Raw genomic sequence first — 10,421 nt, forward strand, 5'->3', positions numbered from 1 at the left:
ACATGGTGGGTTTCCGTGTTTTATGGGGACATTCGATAGGCGTAATGGTTTTTATACTGTACAAACTGTATGTGCTACTGCCCTACACCAACCCTACCCCTAAACCTACCCCTCACAGGAAACTTTGTGCAATTTTACTTTCTCAAAAAAACTCATTCTGTATGATTTATAAGCTTGTTTCCTCATGGGGACCTCAAAAATGTCCCCACAAGGTCAAAATTTACTGGTATTACTATACTTGTGGGGACATTTGGTCCCCATAACGTGATGAATACCAGGTGCACACACACACTCGCACACACACACACACACTCACACACACATTTTGTGTTTCCATGTTTTATGGGGACATTCCATAGGCGTAATGGTTTTTATACTTTACAGACCGTATATTCTATTGCCCTTTACCAACCCTACCCCTAAACCTACCCGTTACAGGAAACTTTGTGCAATTTTACTTTCTCAAAAAAACTCATTCTGTATGATTTATAAGCTTGTTTCCTCATGGGGACCTCAAAAATGTCCCCACAAGGTCAAAATTTACTGGTATTACTATACTTGTGGGGACATTTGGTCCCCATAACGTGATGAATACCAGGTGCACACACACACTATGCGATTTACAAAGTATAAACACATTATTGTTATTACTGCACCCATATTTAATTCCCATCAGGGCCTTACAAAGAAAGTGTAACTAAGTGAGCCACAATTCTTTGCACATTTATTATAATTCATAATTATTTATCTCACCAACAGATGGTGCCGTTGTATTAGTTTCCCTCAGGGATGACTTGCTTCTCAACTGCTTTTGCTTCTGGTCCCAGATTTTATATTAGACATACAGTTTTCTGTATGTCTACAGTTAGATTTTTTTTTTTTGCAAAATTAAAATAAAAGAACATGTCCCTACAATAAAACATTTATTTATTTAGACAAAGCTAACCATGTCTAATTCTGCTCATGCTTTTCTTGTCATTAAATTAATTTACTACAAAACACTGTAGTTGGAAATGTTACTTTCTGGTGAATTTGCGTCTCATTCGTATGTTATTGTACCATGTGCTCATGCTCTACTGATGGTTAGATCTATTTATATTTTTACATAAATCAAATTGTACAAATGTATTTTAAATTGACAATTTGTAAGATCTGTTGTGTTTTCTCATGAGATTATGTTAGTAGAGTTTGCTATGATTATATGACCAATCCATGAAATTTATTGGCCATATGACCTTGAAACTAATATTGAAATCTGTGTGATGTGACTCGGGGATAAATGTTTGCAGTGTGGTTTTCTGGTTTGGAGACCTGAACTTCCGAATCGACGACCTGGATATGCAAGTTGTGAAAGCAGCCATTGACAGTAACAAACTGTCCACATTATGGGAAAAAGACCAGGTGAGTACATTATGAGATAACATTAGATAACATTATGTCAAAATTATGAAAATATGAAATGCTTTTGAAGAAGGAGTGACTGTTTTGTACAAGGCTTTAAACTTTAGTTTAGCTCGAGACATTGACAAAACACAATGCATTATAAATATGTTTGTTTAATCTATATATTTCCCTGTGCTGACACTAAATGTAGAGTTGTCCTCTTTGTCCTGCAGCTGAATATGGCTAAAGACAGTGAGACTGTGCTCGAAGGCTTTCACGAGGGCCCGATTAAATTCCCTCCTACGTATAAGTTTGATGTGGGTACAGACACGTATGATACCAGGTAAAGGAAATTTCATACTTTTTTCATTTGAATCAAATCATGCTTCTAAACAGATTCAGATGGACTAAAAATAGTTAAGGACTTGTAAAGGGTTAATTTTTTTTTGCATACATACAGTACACTGACGTCAAGCAATATACTATTATTATTAATGTTTTATTTGTTAGGGACAGATACAATAAACATAGATGAAAATGTAAAAAACAATCATCCCATGCATGTACCATAGTGCTTGTAGCCGAAGCTAACTATTTCTTTAATGCCAAGTTACACATACTCAAGGATAGTGTTATAAATGTACTAGGTTGCTGTTCACCTGTCTTGATTGCATACACTTATTGAGAGCAACTTTAATGGTGGGTTTGTGCAATGTGTTTAATGTGATGTTCCTTGCAGTTCCCATATAAGGTGGACATGGCTTTGGTAACACTCTTTGTAGAGGATGAATGGAGAGAGATATCAGATGCAGTGGCCAAATTCAAGGTGGCACCCAACTTTCCTCGAAGCTCTTGGGACTGGATTGGACTTTACAAGGTTATTTCAATCATTTCATCAGTTCTGAACATCTACATGTCGGAGTAAGATGGTAAATGTAGCGATACAGATATAATTTTTGTCACTCGAGTTGTGTTTATATGTACAAAAATGTATATTCACAGGTTGGGTTTAAACATCATAAAGACTATGTGAGTTACGTTTGGGCCAAGCAGGAAGAGTCTGATTTCCTGAGACAGGAGCACCAAGTAAGGGCAAATCATACATTTAGTTGCACAAAAAAGACATTCACTTGTGTAAGTAAGTCACATATTGAAGCTTGTGAATTTTACTGAGGAGTTTTTGATTTGGACTCTCCAGGTGATTTTTACCGAGGAAGAATTGCCAAAGGATTCAGGGGACTTCATACTGGGTTATTATAGCAACAATATGAGCTCCATTGTGGGCGTCACCGAGCCATTCCAGGTACACTCTCTCTTTAGCTTTTAACTCCAGCATGTACTAGCTATGCACCATAAAACTCTTCGCATTGAAACTATTAAATGTATTTCCTTAAACTGAAATAAAGCTAAAATAAAATATAAATATTAGATTCAAAATGAGGTTAAAAGGCTTTAAAAAATTGTAAATGACAGCTAACTGAAATAAAATAAGATGAAGCCCATAAAATGCAAAAATAACTTTTTTTTAAAAATGATTAGTAAATGTTATTTAAGATGAACACGTACTGGACTTAAGCAACTTAGGTTTACTTGATTATCCATACATCATTTTTAGAAATGATGTTCAAATTTGAGTATCAATTATCAGGCTTTCTGAGGAAAGTGTATTTGTTCATATTTCAATCATCATTGCATTGCATTGCATTGCATATAAAAATATAGGCAAGACATGTTATTGGGAGATATAGAGTGACAAATCGGCATCGGCACCAAATTACATATTCATGCTCAGTTTGGACCTCTGAATAAAATTGAGGTGTTTTTTCCTCCTCAAGTCTGAGCTCCAGATTCTCACTATATCATACTATGTGAGCCATAAAAGCCTGATATGAGATTTTTGAGATTTTTTTTTCTAAAATTAATCTTTAATAAAATGTTCCATTTCAAAAAAGTAGATTTTTCTGACTATTATTTCATATGTCATGCTTTACAGGGTTAAGTAAGTACTAAAATTGCTAAAACTGAAATAAAAAAATAAAAGCTAAATAGAATTATAAAAAAAAAAAGATAAAAGTGCACAAAAAATAAACTAAAATTAACACTTTACCTGCCAGCATTTTATTTTTAAGTTTCAAGCCACCGCCAGCATTTTTGATAATTTTCACAAAACTTTCATGGCCTCCGGAATATAAATATATATTGTTGTATGAATATCTGAACATGTCAAAAGAAAGAACAGAGCCTCTGCTTAAAAAAAAAAAGTTTTATTCTAGCTTCATGCATTATTTTTTTTATCAACACTTGAATGTGGGTAAGTTTCATGAAAAAAACAACATTTTGAACAAAATCGCATTTTTGTCAAAGACTACATCCAGATCAGATTCAGAACGCTGATCAAAACATGGAGTAGGTTGAGTCCATCAGCACCCCAAAGCTTCACAGTCCTAAATCACTTCCTGGATCGACATTTCATTCTGTAACGTTAGGCAGTTTTGATTTATTTGCTGTCTAATGTTTGATGATCACGTTATTTTACATATGAATCTGCTTACATACTTGATCGCTTGTTTCTTATTCACCTGTGTTTCAATCCGAAGATTCATTCCTCTTTCCAAAGATCCTACCATATAATAGTGAAAACATGGAAAGCCGGGAAATTCTGTCAGTGGCAGGGGAAAGAGTTCAAATGAAAACTGAAAATATTAAAATAAATGCTAATTCATGTCCTTTAATATCACCTAAGATTCAACTGCCAGCATCCACCGCAGCTGGTCTGAGTCCGTCTGACAGCTCCGACTTCACGTCTGATGATGAGCTGAAGAAGAGCGACTCCTGTGACTCCTGCCCTGAGACTGAAGAGCAGCAGAGCAGCAGCTGGAGCTCCAGACGAGCCGAAGGACCGACGGCAAACCCCGACGAACCGTACTCCAAAGACACCTCTGCACCTTCCAGCTCCAGCAGGCCAGCCGCTGCGGATGACAGCTCTAACTCAGGAAAAGATGCAACCAAGCCAGAGGAACCTTAGCTAAGCACAGCACCTTCTCTGGAGGAAGATATCAGCTCAAGGCCGGGGTCGCCGGTTTCTGCTGGGTCTGTGATGTCGTTGTACATTTACTGTCCTGTGATGTTGTTTGGAGATGTTGTCTTATATGTTGCAGGGCAGAAATAAGCGTTCCCTCCAGCAAACACAAGAGGGCAGACTAAATTGTTTGTGCCTGTTCTGTGTAGTCATTCTATTCAAATTCTTCTTCTTCTAAACCTGAAACACTAAGAAATAATCTTAGATATACATGCACAATATTAATTGATTCATATCGATTTTTTTCAGAATCAACCAGGGTTTGGTGCACAATAGAACAACAACAATTCTGGTTCTTACTGGATTTATTGGAGCAGATCCTCTTTAAGTTTTCTAGTGCTCTGTTCCGAACTCTAGTTGAGCATCGTAAGCTATGTTTCTATCCAAAGTTGCAAATTTAACTTGGAATATCGCATAAAACATTCACAAATAAAGCACTGTTTCCATCCAGCGAGACAAAGAGAACAAAAGCGTCACTTCCTGATAAACTGGCGCCAAATATCACTAAGAAAAAGGTCATTTTCTGCAGTGGGAGAAGCCTCTGTGGGTCTTTTTTGTATATGATAAATTACTTGTGCCTCAGAGCATGCAGACAAAATGCAATGAACGCAGTCATGTTATATTGCATTTGAAGGCAATGCAATTGTGAAAAATTCTGATAGGTTATTATACCAAACCACTTTGACTACAAACTTTGGTTCAGGCATTTCAGAATGACTAAAACAACATTTCAGATGCTGTGCAATGAGATCGGTCACATGACTTTTTTTGATGCGCATCAATTAATTTATTTTGTAAATGTGTCTCAATCGTAGCTTATGTGTATAAAAATGTACCTGCTTCAATTGAGCGCGTACGTTTTTTTTGTTTTTAAATGTTGCATTCACCAGTGACTTTGCACTATAAGGGCTGGTTCGCAGAACGTGGTTCTGTTTTTTAAAGCAGTGGAATGAAAAATAAAAACGCAAGGTCTGGAGACATGAATAACTTCTAACTTGAGTGCTATGGGTTTAGAATGCTAAAAAAAAGATGTGAGATGCAAGATGCAAATGCATTGGTCAGAAATGTCAGTCTAGTGCAAGTTTATGTAGAAAAAACTTTGGAAAAGAAGTGCAGTGGAATGCAAAACGCATTCTGTGTGAACGGTCCCTTAAGGTGTGTTCGTGCTTAAATCGCTGGAGCTGCCAAATTGCTGTGCTGTTAGATGCTAGGCATTCCTGTATTATCCAACTGTAACAGACATTGCAATGTAATGTTGCTGCATATTTGCATAAAGTTAAACTGTGCTCAACTTTGTTGCATAGACAGCGTTTTCACCAAGACTTTAAAATGCTTTGTCGGTGCAAAACACTGTCAACACCTCTACAAACCAGAAATGTGCTTTAAGAAAGCAAACAGCATCAGTTTTGATTTCATGTTGACTTTAAACGATGATTGCATGGTTTCTATCTGATCTTTAGTCTGATTTGTGTCAAGTATTGTATCATGACTGTACTTGTGGTAGGAATCCTAGTGCATGTGTTGTCTAGGGCTTTCTAGGATTGATCCTACATGGTAAGATCTCTCGTCTCCTCTACATCTCTTCCTCTCCTCTCTCATTCCTCATCTTGTCTTTTGTCTCCAATTCGACCCCTCCAGGGTCACGGTATCTGTTTTTACGTCGTCTACAGGGCTCTACTAAGTGCTCCGATATCGTAGTCTATTGGATTAGTAGTTCGTAACCCATAGAAGATTTTGTACCATGACTACTTAGCCTTAGGACACGTGGCGTGCCGTCTCACTGTTTACATGGTTAGCTGAGTGAGAGTATAAGCGTGTCAGTGTATATGTTTTTTGCATGAACGTGTCATGGATATTCACAGTATCGTGCGGCCTGCCACCTTTCAATATTGTAGAGGTGTCGAGAAGTGTCACTTCTAGAGAAAATATGGGCGATGGAAGACATTAAAAATAAATGTTCTTTTACATTCAACACATTTTTAAACAAATATTTGTAGTTTGCTGTTGGAATATCTTTGGAAATCACAATCAGGCATTCTGGAACAAGATACTTTTTATCAGAAATACAATAAGAGAAAATGCCATTTTGACAAAACTGGAAGCAACTTCATTCTTGATATTTGTAATGTGTTTTAGGTAGGTAATCTCTATTTTCTGTAGGACCCACACGGCACACTTCTCATGTCTGATCCTGTGTATGTTTTAACATGGTTCATGTAAAGCACAGAAAGTGTGTCTCGTGTCATGTTTATTAGTGGTGCTTGCTAATGCAATGCTCACTATTATTAACTGCTCATATTTAAGGTTAGGATTTTGAACAAACCCTTGGACGTAATTGTTAGACTATGGTACAGAACTAATGTCACACTCTTTGAAAACGAATGGTACCTCCAATTATTATTGAGAAGATATGTGCTATAAATTTTTTTAATGATCAGACTCTATTATCAATCATAATAGAGCATCATAGCAAAGGCCAAGCGTCCACAACACCGTGAGTTTTGCACAGGCAGGCACCACTTACATTTTCTTCAAACCTAGTTTCATTAGCAACACTACAAGTTGCCAAAAAGAAACCAAAACCAGGATCAGGCCTGTTAATACTCATTATATTTTTATACTCCATTAGCCATACAAAATTTGAAAGCTAATATGAATAAGATGCAGTATTGGAAAATTCATTTTCCTTTCAAAGCCAAATAAATGTTTTGCAAGTGTGAGTGTTTGATACTTTGAATAATTTTGGTTGTCGCGCATTTTTTAAAAATTATTATTATTTTATTCTGAAAAAATTTATATATAAGCATGCAAAGGGAATGTTATTGGATGAAAAGATTATTATTAGATGAAATGTGGGTATATAGATCCAGTATGTAGAACAGATGACAATCAGTGCCAAAACAGAAAAGAGACTTTATTTAAGATTATATTTATTTTCTTATTCATGATATTATGTGCATATAAGATTCTGCTGGTCAGCGTGTTTAGAAATCATTATAAAGATGGTGATTTATGATTAAATTGAGAACATGAATTTATAATTTTAAGATTTTTCAGTTCTGCATCTTTATTGTTCATTAAAGCAAATGTCACTCGCCGTTTGCTTTATATTCACCTTGATTATAATCTTTTTTGGACTTGTATTGAGAAGAATGTACTGATTTGGTAGGCTTGTGAATGGTTTTTCTTGGTTGTTGTTGTATAATGGTGTCTTACCTTAGACCACTGTCAAACATCGGTGTCAAAATGAAAATAAATCCTTTTGAAAGTGGAATATTGTTATTGCTATTTCATGAAGAAAATGTATAGCCTACATACAGGTCAAAAGTTTGGGCTCAATTAAATAATAAAAAAAAATAATTAAATACTTTCATTCAGCAAGGATGCATTTAATTGATCAAAAGTGACAGTAAATATATTTATAATGTTACAAACGGTTTCTATTGTAAATAAATGCTGATCTTTTGAACTTTCTATTCATCAAAGAATCCTGAAAAAGTGTCATGGTTCTGAAGGATCACGTGACACTGAAGACTGGAGGAATGATGCTGAAAATTCAGCTTTAATCACAGTTTAAAATATGTGACCCTGGAGCACAAAAGCAGTGTTAAGTCGCTGGGGTATATTTGTAGCAATAGCCAAAAATACATTGTATGGGTCAAAATTATCCATTTTTCTTTTATGCCAAAAATCATTAGGATATTAAGTAAAGATCATGTTCCATGAAGATAGTTTGTAAATTTCCTACCGTAAATATATCAAAACTTAATTTTTGATTAGTAATATGTCCTATCCTAACAAACCATACATCAATGGAAAGCTTATTTATTCAGCTTATTCAGTCACAAAATTGACCCTTATGACTGGTTTTGTGGTCCAGGGTCACATATATTCACACAGAAAACATTTATTCTAAATTGTAATAATATTTCACAACATTACTGTTTTTGTACTGCATTTATGATCAGATAAATGCATAAGATACTTCGTTTAAAAACATCTTAAAGAATCTTACCAACCCTAAGTTTTTAAGACAAAATGGGATATTTTGAAGAATCTTTATGAGGATCTTTTTCTTGTTTGCTGTATCTTGTTCAATGGCAGATGGGGATATAGGACAAAGAAGAAGAAGAAGAAGAAAATAACTATAATTTTTGATTGAATTATTATAAACCAAGGAACAAGTTTGGCTACAGCATTCAAAGGTAGGTCATGACACCCCTGTGTTCCTCATCTGACACTTGATGGATACCAAAGTGCAATGGTTATGTCATCCATTGTTACATAATCCATACACTAGAGATAAAACATGATAGCAAATAAAGTCTGCAGAATTTCATTCAAAACTACCATGATCAACTGTACTATGCTTACAATTAAACTTTACAATTGAACATACTTTTTATTTCATTTTTTCATTTTTTTGGATTTTAGGATGAATTATGACCCAGGAATGTTCTTGAAATGAGAATTAATGTGCAACTCATTTTAGACTGATTGTCATAGATCAACATTTTGAGGCAAAGTTAGAATGCTGACGTTTTCTATATCACCTACTATATTCATAAATTCTCCCTCAGCAATATATCATTCTTATCATGTTATTCTCGACAGCAGTAACACTTCTGATGAATTAGACTGCACGTATAGACTGAAGCAGCACAGACACACCACACACATTTTACTTTGAAAATATTTTTGGATCAAATAAATGCCTTGGTGAGCATAAGAGTCTTCAAAAACAACAATAAAAAAATCTTACTGACACCAAACTTCTGAATCAGTATAATGTCAGGTAATTAATTCAATCAGTTATTTATTATGCATTTCTTTTATTTATTATCATTAACTAAACCATGTTTTAATTAAACTCCATTTCTTATTACAAACCAACCTGTTTAGTTAAAAGGTGGTATAACTTTGACCCTGGAGACTTTCCTCACTAATCACAAGTTCTTCAGGCAGTAAAGCCATAATAGCATCATTATAAGATCGCAAACCCTCCTCACATGACCTGCGTAGTTAATTATGAGTGATGGCTGTCAAATCTTTCAGGTGGATTGTTTGCGGTGCACACACTGGGTCCTTGTCATTCACTTTCTGGGACTTGTGGAAATAGAAGGTAGGCATGCATGTTTTCTACATACAAATCATTCAAGTGAGATGATAACACTATTCACCCCTGTTAAAGGAATAGTTTAGGCAAAAATTGAAATTCTGTTTTCCATCGTTTTTAAAATGTTTGTGTGTGTGTGTGTTTGTTGGATGTTTGTCTAAAGTTTTTTTTTTTTTTACGTTACTACGTACTTGTTTCAGAGCATTCAAAGAACATTCAAATGTAACATTCCCATAATGCTTGCAAAATTATAAAATGGAATGAATTTAAATTATATTTAAAAAAAAATCATGTTCATGGATTAATCATCTATCAAATTTTTTTAAGTAAAAAAAAATTTTTAAACTCAACATTTTGAACATTCTGAGAAAATTCAGAAATAGTGTTTTCATAATTAATGGGAACATTAGCAAAATGTTCTTAGAACAGATTTTTTTTGTTTACTTGAAATGGGAGAAATTCAATTGCCTTGATAGATGAGATATACACAAATGAGACATATACCACTTCATTTTAATGGCAATTATGTTATTGAAATGCAAGCCTTGACAGTTTAGAAAACTCTGGTCTTTCCACAATCAAGTAGAAAGAAGCTTACATGACTCAAGGTGTTACCAAAGATCTGATTTAAAGGATTTTGCCATAAGGAAGCCACTTCTGAGAAAGGCCAGCAGTAAGCCACTCCTGCTTTCACTACAAGTAAGTAGAATTCAGGCATTTAGCAGATGCTTTTATCCACAACAACTTACGGTTCAGTAAGTGAGAGAAAAGTGTTTATTACGTTTGAAATATGGATATTTTTCTTACAAAAACTCATGGATTCGCTACAGGGGGCCTTTATTC

At 34.9% G+C, this 10,421-nt stretch overlaps 1 pseudogene; it reads left to right on the plus strand.

Annotated features, from left to right (window-relative positions):
* LOC107722758 (phosphatidylinositol 4,5-bisphosphate 5-phosphatase A-like) overlaps positions 1-5,155 on the plus strand; it is an 18,432-nt pseudogene extending 13,277 nt beyond the window's left edge.
* Positions 5,156-10,421: the final 5,266 nt, after the last annotated feature.

Source organism: Sinocyclocheilus rhinocerous, unplaced genomic scaffold (genome assembly GCF_001515625.1).
Source record: "Sinocyclocheilus rhinocerous isolate Xijiao unplaced genomic scaffold, SAMN03320098_v1.1 scaffold514, whole genome shotgun sequence".
In the NCBI taxonomy this organism is placed as follows: Eukaryota; Metazoa; Chordata; class Actinopteri; order Cypriniformes; family Cyprinidae; genus Sinocyclocheilus; species Sinocyclocheilus rhinocerous.